The sequence below is a fragment of the Tachypleus tridentatus genome, chromosome 2 (assembly GCF_004210375.1).
Source record: "Tachypleus tridentatus isolate NWPU-2018 chromosome 2, ASM421037v1, whole genome shotgun sequence".
In the NCBI taxonomy this organism is placed as follows: domain Eukaryota; kingdom Metazoa; phylum Arthropoda; class Merostomata; order Xiphosura; family Limulidae; genus Tachypleus; species Tachypleus tridentatus.
This window is the reverse complement of record NC_134826.1, coordinates 23,867,902-23,884,561: the sequence shown is the minus strand read 5'-3', so window position 1 is coordinate 23,884,561 and position 16,660 is coordinate 23,867,902. Positions and strand designations below refer to the sequence as shown.

The following is a 16,660-nucleotide window of genomic DNA, read 5'->3' as shown; positions in this document are numbered from 1 at the left end:
AAATCCAAAACAAGTATACACTTAAAAAAATGAAGAAGCAGGATGTTTACACACTCTTTTATAATAAAACGAAACAATAATTACAATAAATATTGTTCCATGTATATATAAGCATATAAAAGACACGTATATATCTAGGACTAAAATCTCATTATATCTTGGCATATCAAACTGTATACATCTAGGCTTACTGTATTATCACTATCACTTTAAATTCATCCATTATATGATGACCTATTTATGTTTAGGCCTACTACATTACCAGTTTAATTTACTTCATTATTTATATTATACCCATTATAATATTTTATATGTATTTTAAATATGTTGCGAATTTTTTTAAATTTATACATCCCACTAAGAGTATTAGGTATTTAAATGTCCTAGTTCTTTCTTTTTTTTTTAGATGTCTAATTCTTCAGTTCCCGTATCGTACTTAATGGGTCTCTGTGATAGTATTAACATTAATACTTCATAGTTGCTTATTTCGAAAATATTTGTCACGTATATTTTTCAACTGTGTAATTATCTGAACTGGTTAGAACTTACGTTTCACGGTAAAGGCATATTAAAAATTGTTTTATGTAGGTATGGGGAATACGTTGGTTAGAATGACAGTATTGTTTCATAATTTTTCCATGTACTTAATTAATAGTGAGAACATTAGGGTAAATGGACATAAATATAATGTTGGGAAAGGTAGAAGACATCTACGGTAGTTTCAAGACCATTCTCCGAACAGGGTTGTTGGCTTTTGCCAAAACTTTTGGAATGGATTGTCTTCAATACCAGATGTGGTAAATGCAGTACATTTGAAAGAATTTATGGGCATACTTCAAGTTCATACATATTTTAAATATGAGGTGTATTTTTAAGGGTACTTTTTTCTTTAATATTAGTTTCGTGGCATAGACGGCCTGTTTGGACCAAAACAGGTCCCTTGCTATCTTTACTTTTTTAAACTGTAAATGCTTAAAATCTGGACGTTTGGTAATCCTAGAATATACGTATAAAACAAGAAGAATCCAATTCTATCACATACGCATACGTTAACACCTTTTAATCCACTAAACACAAAACATACGGACTTCTAATAATTAATTTATTAAGCCTACGTTTTCTAATTCTACGAAATGCTCTAAACCAATATGTACGTCAGGCCCTCTGTAGAGCATTCAAGAGAAATATTATATTTATTACAATTTAATCTCTTTTCACCTGTGAAAAAACACTCCTTTTTTGATAGCAAATAATATTGCACCATAAACGTGTTTTTTAAAACTAACAGGGATAATATTTTTCTGGGTTGTTGTTTTTTTTTGCGCAAAGTTACACGATAAATTTACTTCACACCGTGCAATGCGAAAATCAAGTTTCAAATGTTATCGTTATGCATCGGTAAACTTAGCGCTGACCCACCAGGAAAGTCTTTGTTTGTTATCGAAATTTTTCTGGCAGGCATACATACATATATATAAACACTCGCACACGCATCCTCCTCCATATACATCTAGATATGTTCCCTAGTAGTTCAACGGTAAATGTAGCTCTGTACTTAACAACAAATTAATATATATGTCTGTGTTTGTATTAGACTCTACATTGCCGGCTTGTTCTTATACCTGTCACTACCAGCAAGATAATGTTTTTTCATAACACTGGGTAATTTATGTTTTTTCTTGTTACCATAATCATTGTAAAAAGTTTACAAATAAAAATGTAAAGCTGGTCACTTTCCATATAAAATACATAGGAAACCTCAACGTTAAAATTAGTGGGATTAACTGCAGTATTGATAATACTGCACTGATAATAATACTGATAATACTGATAATATTGATAATACTGCACTGATAATAATAATACTGCAGTGATAATACTCGTTTGTAATTAGGGTTCTGCATCCAAGTCTCATAGACCCACCAGCAATCTGACATACTATTGGTACATTGAGAATTATGCAATTAATTTTAGTTCTGCTGTGTTCGTGTGTTTGAAGTGATTTCTTGTGTAGCCATAAATAATGAATCTCCTTCATTCGAACAAGAAATATACATTAATTTAAAGATTAAAATTAACTAATTAATTAATTAATGATTACACATATATGTTACAAACTTCTGTTCAATGTTACCTAATCACCGTTATAAAAGGCCTAACTGCATTTCTTCAACAGTCGAAACTGCAGCCTGCAGCAGAGGGTTCAGCCAATCAAAAGAAATATTAGGCCTCTACTTCACATATTATAAATTCAGTTTTACATACGGTGATAGGTAACATTGAACATAATTTTATCACCAATAAAATTACTCTCGTCCATGATACTATCTTACTCTTTAATCAAGGTAAGCATGGTTCTTTCGAGAGCTAGATTAAATTCGCCTACTTGTTTAGCTGTTGTTGTTTTTTTATGGGGATATGCAGAAATGCAGTCATCAAAATCAAGTAACGCAGTAACATTCCGTTGAAGCATTTCTCTGTCTAGAATATGTATTTTTTCTATGCAGTTGCGGCATCTTCGGACTTATTGATTTCCTGTAAAGTAAATTGGTAGATCCCCCTAAAACAAAAGCTCCGAGGAATACTATACGCAAAGTAAAAGTTTGACTTTCTCCAACATTGACGAATCCGGAATAAGACTGAATACTAACTTGTGCAAATTATAATCAGTTACTTTCGGCCCGGCATGGCCAGGATGGTTAAGGCGTTCGACTCGTAATCCGAGGGTCGTGGCTTCGAATCACCTTCACACCATACATGCTCCCCTCTTCAGTAGTGAGAATGTTACAATGTAACGATCAATCCCACTATTCGTTGGTAAAAAAGTAGCCCAAGAGTTGGCGGTGGGTAGTGAGGACTAGCTAACTTCCCTCCAGTCTTACACTGCTAAATTAGGAACGGCTAACGCATATAGCCCTCCAGTAGCTTCGCGCAAAATTTAAAAACAAACTAACCATGTATTGATTAAACAGCAATAAATGTTAAGAAGGAACAAATGTTTATAGTGCTTTTTTAACTGGGTAGACAGATAAATTCTATGTTTAAAAAATTATTCAAAGTTAAAGAAAATTAATAAAAATCTGTGTTGTCTGTTATCTAACTAGATCTAGGCCGATGGGCCAGTCTCAACCAGCTTTGTAGAATGATAGTGTTAAAAATGTTAATAGGGGTTAATAACCTTTTACACCCTTGTTCAAATTAACTGAAACAAGACGGAAAATTACGATTTTTTCAATTTTTTGCGTTTTATTTCAGAGAATCCAAAAATTATTCACAAATTAATACATGATATGACCGCCTTTATTTTTCGGAAGATCATTAATCCGCTTTGGTATCGAGTCCACGAGTTGACTGTAAACTTTACTAATTTTTGGATCGCGGTACCACACCTCAATTATGGCCTCAATTAGTTTATCTTTCGTAGTACAGTCTTTTCCCCGACGTCTTTCTTTACAAATTGCCCAAAGATTTTCAATAGCATTTAAGTCTGGAAAGTTTCCAGGCTAGTCCAGCACCTTTATTCGCGTTGTAGTCATAAAATTCTTCATAAGTTTCGATGTGTGGCACGGAGCCAGATCTTGCTGAAAAATGCCAGATCCATCTGGAAATCTCTTTTTCAAATCTGGAAAGACTCTTCTCTGCAAAACTTCGATATACTGTGGTTCTCGCATCATACCTTCTACGATATATAAGCCACCGACGGCATAGCAACTGAAAAGGTCCCAAAACATCTTCTTCAAGGGATGTTTTACTAACTGATTGATGTGATATTTTCGAAGTTTCTCACCTGAAGATCTGCGAACATGCAGACTTCTTTGACCCTGTACGAAGAAATGAGTCTCGTCATTGAATAACACCTTCCTTCATTGTTCTTGCGTCCAGTTCTTGTATTTCAGACCCCATTGATACCGTTTTTTTTTCATTGAGTTGGTAAGATGTTGTTTTTGACTGGTCTCCTTGCCTTCTAACGCAATTTCGAATGACGTAATATTCTTCAAAATTTCGTCATGTATTCCAAAAATAGATCGACGGTACTGCAAAACACAGCTAATAACGCCGTCTGTGTGAAAAATTGACTATTAAAAGAAATCAACGGGTCCAGCGAGCCTACACCAGTCGCCATGCTGAAAAGATTGTAAAATGACCATTTGTTTCAATTAATTTACACAAGGGTGTACACTTAACAATATTGATGTTACTGAGCATTTATATTGGACCTAAGCTAATGTGAGTTATATGCATAGATGGCGCCACGTTTTAAATCACACAAAAAACAGCTTAAATTTTCTTTTACGAAACATACGTACATTGTAGGGGATGGCACACAAATATTTTATATATCTCAAAGAGTACCCTATCATTGTCAATATAGAAATGCAATGAAGTAAAATAACCGCCACTATTGAAATAATACATAAACTGAGTCAGGTTTATACCACAGCAGCCACCATTACGCTGATATGGAGGATCGTTTCTCGAGTCATACCCATTTCCTAGCTTGACCCATGACCTTAAACCTTTATCCCATAAAACACTTCTGCGGCCATTGACCATCAATTAATTACAATGTGAAATATTAAAATCTGGCTGTTGAAAGCCGGCAACATAAAACACACCAAGAACCACTACTTTATCCATTACCTCTTTGTTCAAAATCACCGAAATTATCACCCGGTGTATAAAATGTTTGAAGTATATACAAAGTAAGTTCTTAACGCTTAAACATGGCCACTTTATTAAGGCACTTGACTCATAATTCGAGGGTCGCGGGTTCGAATCCTTGTCACACCAAACATGCTCACCCTTTCAGCCGTGGGGACATTATATTGTGACAGTCAATCCTACTATTCGTTGGTAAAAGAGTAGCCCAAGAGTTGGCGGTGGGTGGTGGTGACCAGCTGCCTTCATTCTTGTTTTATACTGCTTAATTAGGGACGGCTATTTCAGATAGCCCTCGTGTAGCTTAGCGCGAAAATCAAAAACAAAGCTTATACAAAACTTTGAGGGACGTAATAATTAATACTATAACAGCATGTTATGTTATAAGTAAAATGTGGGAAAGCTAGGATTTTTGTTTTATTTATCATAGCACCCATCCCTACATTTTTTTTTTTAAATTTTATACCTGAACAAAGAACGGGTAACCCAGTTTGTCTTTAAATGTTTATGGAGTTATTGAAAAAATCTCAGAAAAAACATAAACAATATATTTTAATTTACCTCTAAACTAAGCCTGTATCTCAAACAAAATTCTAATTAAACACTTCAGAGGTGCAAATATTTCTAAAGACAAGTTTGTTTGTTTGTTTGTTTTGGAATTTCGCACAAAGCTACTCGAGGGCTATCTGTGCTAAAGTGTGAGAAAGGGAAGGCAGCTAGTCATCACCACCCACCGCCAACTTGATATTCTAAAGACAAAGGAAATGCAGCGAAATCTGAAAAAAAACGAAAAATTGATGAAACAAAGAAATAAACTCTTTTTTTTTTTTTCTAGGCGCACGCGAAATTCACGCGACTGAGATCAATTTCATTTAAACATGTGCATGACACGCCCCTAAAGGAAAATTCTGTTCATCACAGGAGACGATAGTTGTCGCTATTTATAACTTATCACGAACTAAAGTGATAGCACCACAGGAGCTGATAAGAAATAATGTTGCTATTAGTGTAAAATGAAAGAAAGTCATTTTCTATATTTTGTGAACAGTATTAGAACTAAAAGGAATAGTACGGGACATTATTAACTTTATTCGTCTCTGAGGAGTCTAAAAGTTTATTTTTGAAACCTAAACTATAAGAAAATTTCGGCATATTTCTGTCTAAGATATTATTTTGCCTTAAATCATTTGGCTCAAAATGCACGAAGTAAATCATTAGTAGCTAATATTAAGTAAGACATTTTAGCCATCATTGGATCAACAAATGAAAAATGAAATTTTAAGCATACTTAGGTCATGCCATATATTTTACTTTGTTTGTTTTTTGAATTTCGCGCAAAGCTACTCGAGGGCTATCTGCGCTAGCCGTCCCTAATTTTGCAGTGTAAAACTAGAAGAAAGGCAGCTAGTCATCACCGCCCGCTGCCAACTCTTGGGCTACTCTTTTTCAACGAATAGTGGGATTGACCGTCACATTATAACATCCTCACGGCTAAAAGAACGAGCATGTTTGGCGCGACGAGGATGCGAACCCGCGATCCTCGGATTATGGGGTCGAGTGCCTTAGACACCTAACCATGCCGGACTGTCATGCCATACATACATATCTGGGCCACAAGCCGAAATAAATCTTATAAGGAATGGTTGTACTTTCATAATTTAAACATAAATTTTTAATACCCTTCGAAAAAAAAAAAACGTTGTCTCAGCTAATGAAAAGTGACGGAGAAATATATAATGTTGTAAGACAACTGATGAAGATACGTACAGCAGATTCGTGTACAATACAAGAAAATAAACATTATATCAAAAGTAATGAGTCTAGTCCGAGATGTATATAAAAAGAACGAGGTGTTTCACATCAGATCAGACTGAGTGAAATGCCTTCTGAGTTTATCAGCAGCAACAACCAAACGACACTTTGAACGTGTATCTAATAATTATCTCCTTCACACCTAACTGAAGTCAATTATTTCTTTGCCAATTATCATGTTTATCTTCCAGGATGTAGCAAGTTACAGACAGTCTTATTTTGTTTGTTTGTTTTGGAATTTCGCGCAAAGCTACAAAAGAGCTATCTGCGCTAGCTGTCCCTGATTTAGAAGTGTCAGACTAGAGGGAAGGCAACTAGTCATCACCACCCACAGACAATTCTTGGGCTATTCTTTTACTAACGAATAGTGGAATTGACTGTTACGTTATGACACCCCATGGTTGAAAGGATGAGCATGTTTGGTGTGACGGGGATTCGAACCAGCAACCCTCGGATTACGAGTCGAGTGACTTAACCACCTGGCCATGCCGAGCCTACAACCAGTCTACTCACAATTGTTGTTACGCATGATCAGTTTTGAAAAATGTGAGATATATACCACTAAAGTCTTGTTAGATGAAAATTTTAGCAGTTAATGTGAAGATAGGAATATTTCCTGTGGTTTGTTTGTTCGATTTTCATCCTTGATATTTTATAATGATAAATTGTATTTACGTGTGTTATAATTTTGTTATTTTACATGACTTATAGAAGATTGTTGAGTTTTATAAACCTTTAATAATTAAATATTTAGTAAAAGTTTATTATTATTATTATTATTTTCGTGCTATGCACCTTCTTCACTATCCTTTCTTATAACTTTATTGAGTTCATCTTCAACCCTATAATAAATTGACTCATACCAGTGTAAACATAATAAATTGCTGTTTATTACTGATAATCAGTAACATACAGACTTAGAAGTAGGTTTGATTCTTTTTAAGATCATATTACTTCCTTTCTTCGCACTTTTAGTTGTTTGTTTTTCGTTCTCCCTCTCACATCTCCCTGTCTCCTCTCTCGCATCTTCCTGTCTCCTCTCTCACATCTCCCTGTCTCCTCTCTCACATCTCCCTGTCTCCTCTCTCATCTCCCTGTCTCCTCTCTCACATCTCCCTGTCTCCTCTCTCGCATCTCCCTGTCTCCTATCTCGCATCTCCCTGTCTCCTATCTCACATCTCCCTGTCTCCTCTCTCACATCTCCCTGTCTCCTCTCTCACATCTCCCTGTCTCTTCTCTCACATCTCCCTGTCTCCTCTCCTTTCTTTTTATAGTGTTTTTTCAGACCCATGCCCTTTCTTTGTGACTTTGTATCTGCTTCACATATATGTGCGTTTAACGCTTCATAACCCCAGATAAACTTGTAATATTCATACTGATTGAACTTAGAAAGATGGCCACTGATTTCAGTTCTTTCTAATGACGAAGCGTAGTAATCCATTAATATCTTAAAGAGAGAACATAGACTTCAACCAATGCACCTAATACCTAAGTTCATAGAAACTACGAAAGTAATTTAAATAAAACTTATAATAAATTTCTCATATTCGACTTTTTTCATCGCTCGTGAACCAAATGTAAAACAACAACAACAACAACAAAAGCACCCACCCACACGAAAAACTATTTGAATAAGATTGAATTATTCGCCAGGAACGAAACCTAAGAGCATCTGGTTTGTGAGTTAGAAAAACAAAATTAATAACAGTTACAACTCATTTGTTTAATATGGTTCACATCACAACAGTTGTTTGTAAAAATGGATGATATATATATATGTATTTATACAGTGTCCAGACCACTATCATATCCGACGTATCTCTGTCGGGCTGATGATCCACTCCACAGCGATGGACGAATGGCCTCGTAGTCACAAAATATAGTAGATGCAATGTGACTGACACATTGTAATAATATTATAAAATAAAGTGAATAATGTTGTACTATTAATTCGTAGAGCCTAATAATATGATTTATAAATGGCCTGTAACATAAAATGAATATCAGTTACAATTCGCTTGCTCACTCTGGCTCACACCACGAAAGTTGTTGTTCGTCAAAATTTATGATGTATATATGTAGATATAAACATAGCGCCTACACCATTATCCTATTAGTGTAGTATCCCAGCCAGGTTGGTGAACTCTGTTGTTGGATGAAAGGTCTTGTCAGCATTAGATAGAGAAGTTTTAACGTGGATAATATACGAGATTTCATTTTACTTTCATTTATGGATTAATTGTAGCTACGTTAGCTTCTCATAATTAATTCTAAGAGTTCGATGACCTATTTTGTTTGAATTCGAACGTTTTGTTTATCAAATCTTGTTCAAATACAAAAAATATAATGAATTATATTCAATTACTGAAAGTATTTATTTACTGTCAGTGTTTTATTTAATTATCGTAAAATAGTTATTGTTTACTGATATGTGGTCACAAATAAATAAATATACTGCATATTGAAACTGAGGACATTTCTTAGTGAAAAAGACACCATAAAAATCTCGTGTCTCGGAATGGCCAGGTGGTTAAGACACTGCACTCGTAATTTGAAAGTCGCAGGTTCAAATGCCTTCCGCACCAAACATGCTCGCCCCTTTTACCGTGGGGTCATTATAATGTGACCATCACTCCCACTATTCTTCAGTAAAAGAGCAGCTCAAGAGTTAACTGTGGGTGGTGATGACTAGTTGCCTTCCCTCTAGTCTTACTGCTAAATTAGGGACAGCTAGCGCAGTTAGCCCTCGTGTAGCTTTGTGGGAAATTCAAAATAAACCAAACCAAACCTAGCGCTGCCTATTATATCGATTCAAGGATAGTTTTCGTGTGATCGTGGTGACCTAAAATGTAGAGGGTGCTGTAGGTTTTGAAGTTCTGAATAACTAATTGTTAACTTAAAAATCTATTTATGACTAGAAAACTCAAGAAGACGTTGAAACAAAAGGTTTTCAAAGCTAGTAACAAAACAATACATAAGTAAAGAAAATCACGTAGCACGAAAGAAGGCGGCTACATATTACACATACCCGTTGGAATATATATATCCCCAAGAGTATCCTATTTGGTTTAGGAAATTTCGCACAAAGCTACTCGAGGGCTATCTGTGCTAGCCGTCCCTAATTTTACAGTGTAAGACTAGAGGGAAGGCAGCTAGTCATCACCACCCACCGCCAACTCTTGGGCTACTATTTTACCAACGAATAGTGGGATTGACCGTCACATTATACACCCCCACGGCTGGGAGGGCGAGCATGTTTAGCGCGACGCGGGCGCGAACCCATAGAAATGGAGTCGTACATAACTTAAAAGTGATAGAGTAAAAATATTGCCATTCAGGGATAAGTCTTGGGTTATTTTAAGAAAATAATAGAAATAGTTTGTTTGTTTTTTAATTTCGCGAGAAGCTACTCGAGGGCTATCTGCGCTAGCCGTCCCTAATTTAGCAGTAAGACTAGAGGGAAGGCAGCTAGTCATCACCACCCACCGCCAACTCTTGGGCTACTCTTTTACCAACGAATAGTGGGATTGACTGTCGCATTATAACGCCCCCACGACTTGTTTGGTGCGACGGGGATTCGAACGCCTTAACCCACCTGCCATGCCGGGCCTAAAGTAGAAATAATCGTCATATTCTAATATTTTCCCGGCGGAAAGAACGAGTATGTTCAAAAAATAAATTCGAACCCGGTACGTGCAGGTTGCCATTCGAGCTCCATAGCCGCCAGGCCATAAAACCATAAAAGGTTAATATAAGGTTAGAATTTAAAACTTGGGTTAATAGAGAGGCTTGGTGATTGAGTAATACTGTTTCAATGTTATTTAGTAAATGGATAATCAGTAAATATCTTAGTCATTTAGGTAGTTTAATGGTGTGAATATTGAGTTTACTTTTCCATGAGAAAATAAACATGCGAAATTAGTAAGTAAGTTAAACTTCGGATAAACATAGTTTATTTGTGATGCTAAGCCTACTAATGATATTTATTGTGAACTTTGGTGTTTAAGAAATAATTTTTTTCGTTTATCAAAGTGAACCTTGCGCTGTTTTTTAACAGATTAATCTTAAAGAATTCGCCCAACAAAATAAACCATTATAGCAATAAAATAGTCTAATGATGAGTTATTTTCGTTATGAAAGACAAAAATTATCATTAAATAGTGTGTCATTCATGAAAGATTTGTAAGAATGTTTAATTAACATTTCCTAGGCCCAGCATGGCCAAGCGTGTTAAGGCGTACGACTCGTAATCTGAGGGTCGCGGTTTCGCATCCCCGTCACATCAAATGTGCTCGCCCTTTCAGCCGTGGCGGCGTTATAATGTGACGATCAATCCCACTATTCGTTAGTAAAAGAGTAGCCTAAGAGCGAGCGGTGGGTGGTGATGACTAGCTGCCTTCCTTCTAGTCTTACACTGCTAAATTAGGGGCGGTTAGCACAGATAGCCCTCGAGTAGCTTTGTGCGAAATTCAAAAACAAACAAACAAACAATTAATATTTCCAATTTATTTAGCACCATGGTGGCTCAGCAGTATGTTTAAGGGCTTATAAATATACAAATGGGTTAAATGTTCGTGGTAAGCACAGCGCATGCAGTCTACTGTGTAGCTTTGCGCTTGGAAAGAAACAGAATAGTTATTGTGAACAGAAATGGTAAGGAGTCTTAACACGTTGACCGCCTTTATGATCCTGGCAGTCGATAGGCCCAAAACCAAATAACCATCTGGTAACATTGCAAAGCGGTTTAATGATACAATAGGGTTGATGGTATAGAGACATCCCCTCTCCTAAAAAAAAAACTTAAAAATAAGGTTATGAACATCCGACATTAACGTGATACTCGTTTACATTTTAACGGATTTACCGTTATACGTTTATTTTAATACCTACACTTGTTTTAGTATAGTCTTCTTTTGTGCATTTGACGTATATTGTTGGCTGTGTACTGCTCAAGTCCCGCCTGTTCTCTAAATTTGTAAAACATTCTTGAAAGTAAGAATCGACAATGTTTGTTTCACAAAACGCTGGCTCGTTTTCGAACATTGTTGAAATTTCGAGAAACTCGCGTGAGTTGCACAATAGCAGCTAGCGAAAAGACAGTAAAAGATTATTATCCATCAACTACAATCAGTGTGCTACAGATCTTGGAAGCAATAATTATGATTAGCAACAATTAATTGGAAAAACTACAGAATTTGACCAGGAACATTTATAGATTTTTAGCATTACAAACTGTTCCATTTCGGTAAATTACTGTGGATGTTATTGGTTCTACGAGGATATTTAATGCTGTCGTCAGTAAAAACTTATGTGTGCTTCAAGCTTAGGCAGCCGTCAAAAGAAGTATACAAGTCTATAGGTTTATCAACAAATAATTAGTTTGCTCTCCGTGAACGTCGACAAAAGATTCAATTCCAGACCAGATATAAGTTATATATACATATATATATTTTTTTTTGCATATTAAAATAAATTTATATTTAAAAAGAAAATTATGTGTATCAGTCATGTTGGAAAATATTATTAATTTAATACACACGTACATTTAATTAACTTCTAAATTCAAATTTCCGGTTATTTGAAATAGTAATACACAACGAACATAACATAATAAGTCGGAGACTCGTCCAAAATAAATTATAATACGTAATAATATTTAAAAAAAAACAGCTCCTTCCGCTAATGCATTGAAAAAATTAGAGGGAACATTGGTGTGGATAGCTCGTGATTAGGACACAGGATTAATAAAACATTAATCACTAGAAGGTGCAAATTACCAATAGATTTGGTTTGTTTCTTTTAAACACAAAACTATGCAATGGTCTATCGGTGCCCTCCACTTGTATCGAAACCTTGTTTTTAGCGTTATTAGCCTTCAGCCTTACCGCTGAGTCGCTGAGAAGGGAACACGTGAGTTTTTAAAACAAAATGTTCTTATAACTTAAACTGATATAATGAAACATTTCAAAGCTCTATAAGTAGATGTAGAAGGCAAAGAAAACCTGCTGTTAGCGTACATTATGAACGTATATTATTAGCGTTTCCCAAGTTATCTGTCTATTATTCCATTCTATTACTCGACGAAGTCTTTGATTGATTGATTGACTATTTGGAATTAAGCACAAAGCTACACAATGGGCTATCTGTGCTCTGCCCACCACAGTTATCCAAACCTGATTCTCGTAGTGTGAGTCCGCAGATATATCGCTGTGCCACTAGGGGGCTTGACGAAGTCTATTTAAAACGTTTTACACATAATAAAAAATATTACTTTTATGTTGTTATAGAATGACTAAAAGACATTGATAAGGTTTGTGAATTTCACGCAAAAATACTAGAAGGCTATCTGCGCTAGCTATCCCTAACTTAGCAGTGTAAGACTAAAAGGAGTGCAGCTAGTCATCACCACCCACTGCCAACTCTTGGGCTACTCTTTTACCAACGCATCATGGGATTGACTGTTTGTTTGTTTGTTTTTGAATTTTGCACAAAGCTACTCAAGGGCTATCTGTGCTAACCGTCCCTAATTTAGCAGTGTAAGACTAGATGGAAAGCAGCTAGTCATAACCACCCATCGCCAACTCTTGAGCTACTCTTTTACCAACGAATAGTGAGATTGATCGCCACATTATAATGCCCCCACGGCTGAAAGGGCGAGCATGTTTAGCGCGACCCTCAGATTACGAGTCGAGTACCTTAACTGCCCGGCAATAACTGGTCTAATTGATGAGGAAGTGCATATATACTGTTACTGTTTTATTGTGTAATTCGTCTAATATATCTGTGAGTAGTACAAATAGTTTAATAATACTATGCAACACAAATTTTGTTCCTGGATAGTATGTGTTATTTCTTAATTGCTTATGTTGTAAAACTACTGAAAATGGCCATTATTTCTTCAAACTTTGCTTTTGTGACCTGGTTAATGAAATTTAGAAATTAACCTATTTTCTATGTAAAAATGAGCAAATCTGTACATTTTCATTTACATAAAGTCTGAATAAAACAACATATGAATCAAGATTTACATGCATTTATACTAAAGTTATACAAAAATGTTTAGAAGTGAATAGTTTTTCAAGATTTGCGACTGTAATGTAAATCACTTTCACGTATCAGTTCCCCAATATAGTCGCCCATCATGTTTTCGTTATACGCTCCCAGGTCACAAAAGCAAAGTTTGAAAAGAAAAAAATAGGTCTTTTCAATTTACTTTAGGCATAAGCAATTGGGAAATAACACTTTCTGCCCAGGAACAAGAAAAGGTAAAAAATGTGTTACATAGTGTAATTGAAGTGTTACTAAATAGAAGTCGTCCTTGTTAATGTTGATATGATTTTTTTATCAAAGTGTTTTAACATCAACTTACACACTAACACCCATCTTTATAAATTTATTGACGATGTTTTAGGTGAATAATAAATCTTACTTAATACATATTTTTACACCAACATATGTTCTGGAACCAAACAGTCAACATGCTCGCCCTTTCAGCCGTGGCGGCGTTATAATGTGACGATCAATCCCACTATTCGTTAGTAAAAGAGTAGCCCAAGGGCGGGCGGTGGGTGGTGATGACTAGCTGCCTTCCTTCTAGTCTTACACTGCTAAATTAGGGGCGGTTAGCACAGATAGCCCTCGTGTAGCTTCGTGCGAAATTCAAAACAAACAAACAAATAAATAATATTTCCAATTTATTTAGCACCATGGTGGCTCAGCAGTATGTTTAAGGGCTTATAAATATACAAATGGGTTAAATGTTCGTGGTAAGCACAGCGCATGCAGTCTACTGTGTAGCTTTGCGCTTGGAAAGAAACAGAATAGTTATTGTGAACAGAAATGGTAAGGAGTCTTAACAAGTTGACCGTTTTTATGATCCTGGCAGTCGATCGGCCCAAAATCAAATAACCATCTGGTAACATTGCAAAGCGGCTTAATGATACAATAGGGTTGATGGTATAGAGAAATCCCCTCTCCTAAAAAAAGATTTAAAAATAAGGTTATAAACATCCGACATTAACGTGATACTCGTTTACATTTTAATGGATTTACCGTTATACGTTTATTTTAATACCTACACTTGTTTCAGTATAGTCTTCTTTTGTGCATTTGACGTATATTGTTGGCTGTGTACTGCTCAAGTCCCGCCTGTTCTCTAAATTTGTAAAACATTCTTGAAAGTAAGAATCGACAATGTTTGTTTCACAAAACGCTGGCTCGTTTTCGAACATTGTTGAAATTTCGAGAAACTCGCGTGAGTTGCACAATAGCAGCTAGCGAAAAGACAGTAAAAGATTATTATCCATCAACTACAATCAGTGTGCTACAGATCTTGGAAGCAATAATTATGATTAGCAACAATTAATTGGAAAAACTACAGAATTTGACCAGGAATATTTATAGATTTTTAGCATTACAAACTGTTCCATTTCGGTAAATTACTGTGGATGTTATTGGTTCTACGAGGATATTTAATGCTGTCGTCAGTAAAAACTTATGTGTGCTTCAAGCTTAGGCAGCCGTCAAAAGAAGTATACAAGTCTATAGGTTTATCAACAAATAATTAGTTTGCTCTCCGTGAACGTCGACAAAAGATTCAATTCCAGACCAGATATAAGTTATATATACATATATATATATATTTTTTGCATATTAAAATAAATTTATATTTAAAAAGAAAATTATGTGTATCAGTCATGTTGGAAAATATTATTAATTTAATACACACGTACATTTAATTAACTTCTAAATTCAAATTTCCGGTTATTTGAAATAGTAATACACAACGAACATAACATAATAAGTCGGAGACTCGTCCAAAATAAATTATAATACGTAATAATATTAAAAAAAAAAACTCCTTCCGCTAATGCATTGAAAAAATTAGAGGGAACATTGGTGTGGATAGCTCGTGATTAGGACATAGGATTAATAAAACATTAATCACTAGAAGGTGCAAATTACCAATAGATTTGGTTTGTTTCTTTTAAACACAAAACTATGCAATGGTCTATCGGTGCCCTCCACTTGTATCGAAACCTTGTTTTTAGCGTTATTAGCCTTCAGCCTTACCGCTGAGTCGCTGAGAAGGGAACACGTGAGTTTTTAAAACAGAATGTTCTTATAACTTAAACTGATATAATGAAACATTTCAAAGCTCTATAAGTAGATGTAGAAGGCAAAGAAAACCTACTGTTAGCGTATATTATGAACGTATATTATTAGCGTTTCCCAAGTTATCTGTCTATTATTCCATTCTATTACTCGACGAAGTCTTTGATTGATTGATTGATTATTTGGAATTAAGCACAAAGCAATACAATGGGCTATCTGTGCTCTGCCCACCACAGTTTTCCAAACCTGATTCTCGTAGTGTGAGTCCGCAGATATATCGCTGTGCCACTAGGGGGCTTGACGAAGTCTATTTAAAACGTTTTACACATAATAAAAAATATTACTTTTATGTTGTTATAGAATGACTAAAAGACATTGATAAGGTTTGGTTTAAATTTCACACAAAAATACTCGAAGGCTATCTGCGCTAGCCATCCCTAACTTAGCAGTGTAAGACTAAAAGGAATGCAGCTAGTCATCACCATCCACTGCCAACTCTTGGGCTACTCTTTTACCAACGCATCATGGGATTGACTGTTTGTTTTTGAATTTTGCACAAAGCTACTCAAGGGCTATCTGTGCTAGCCGTCCCTAATTTAGCAGTGTAAGACTAGAGGGAAAGCAGCTAGTCATAACCACCCATCGCCAACTCTTGGGCTACTCTTTTACCAACGAATAGTGAGATTGATCGCCACATTATAATGCCTCCACGGCTGAAAGGGCGAGCATGTTTAGCGCGACCCTCAGATTACGAGTCGAGTACCTTAACTGCCCGGCAATAACTGGTCTAATTGATGAGGAAGTGCATATATACTGTTACTGTTTTATTGTGTAATTCGTCTAATATACCTGTGAATAGTACTAATAGTTTAATAATACTATGCAACACAAATTTTGTTCCTGGATAGTATGTGTTATTTATTAATTGCTTATGTTGTAAAACTGCTGAAAATGGACATTATTCCTTTCAAACTTTGCTATTGTGACATAAATAATGAAATTTATAAATTAACCTATTTTCTATGTAAAAACGAGCAAATTTGCATATTTTCATTTACATAAGGTCTGAATGAAA

At 35.5% G+C, this 16,660-nt stretch overlaps 1 protein-coding gene across 7 annotated transcripts in view; it reads right to left on the bottom strand.

Moving 5' to 3' along the window:
• LOC143239573 (transmembrane protein 245-like) overlaps positions 1 to 1,168 on the bottom strand; it is a 56,704-nt gene extending 55,536 nt beyond the window's left edge. For 4 of the 7 annotated variants that reach the window (XM_076480782.1, XM_076480799.1, XM_076480817.1 and 1 more), the window contains exon 1: positions 550 to 1,154. The gene's annotated coding sequence lies outside the window, so the exon portion shown is untranslated. Of the gene's footprint in view, positions 1 to 549 lie in introns of all 7 variants that reach the window. The other 3 variants (XM_076480774.1, XM_076480810.1, XM_076480789.1) reach the window with 2 other exon arrangements.
• Positions 1,169 to 16,660: the final 15,492 nt, after the last annotated feature.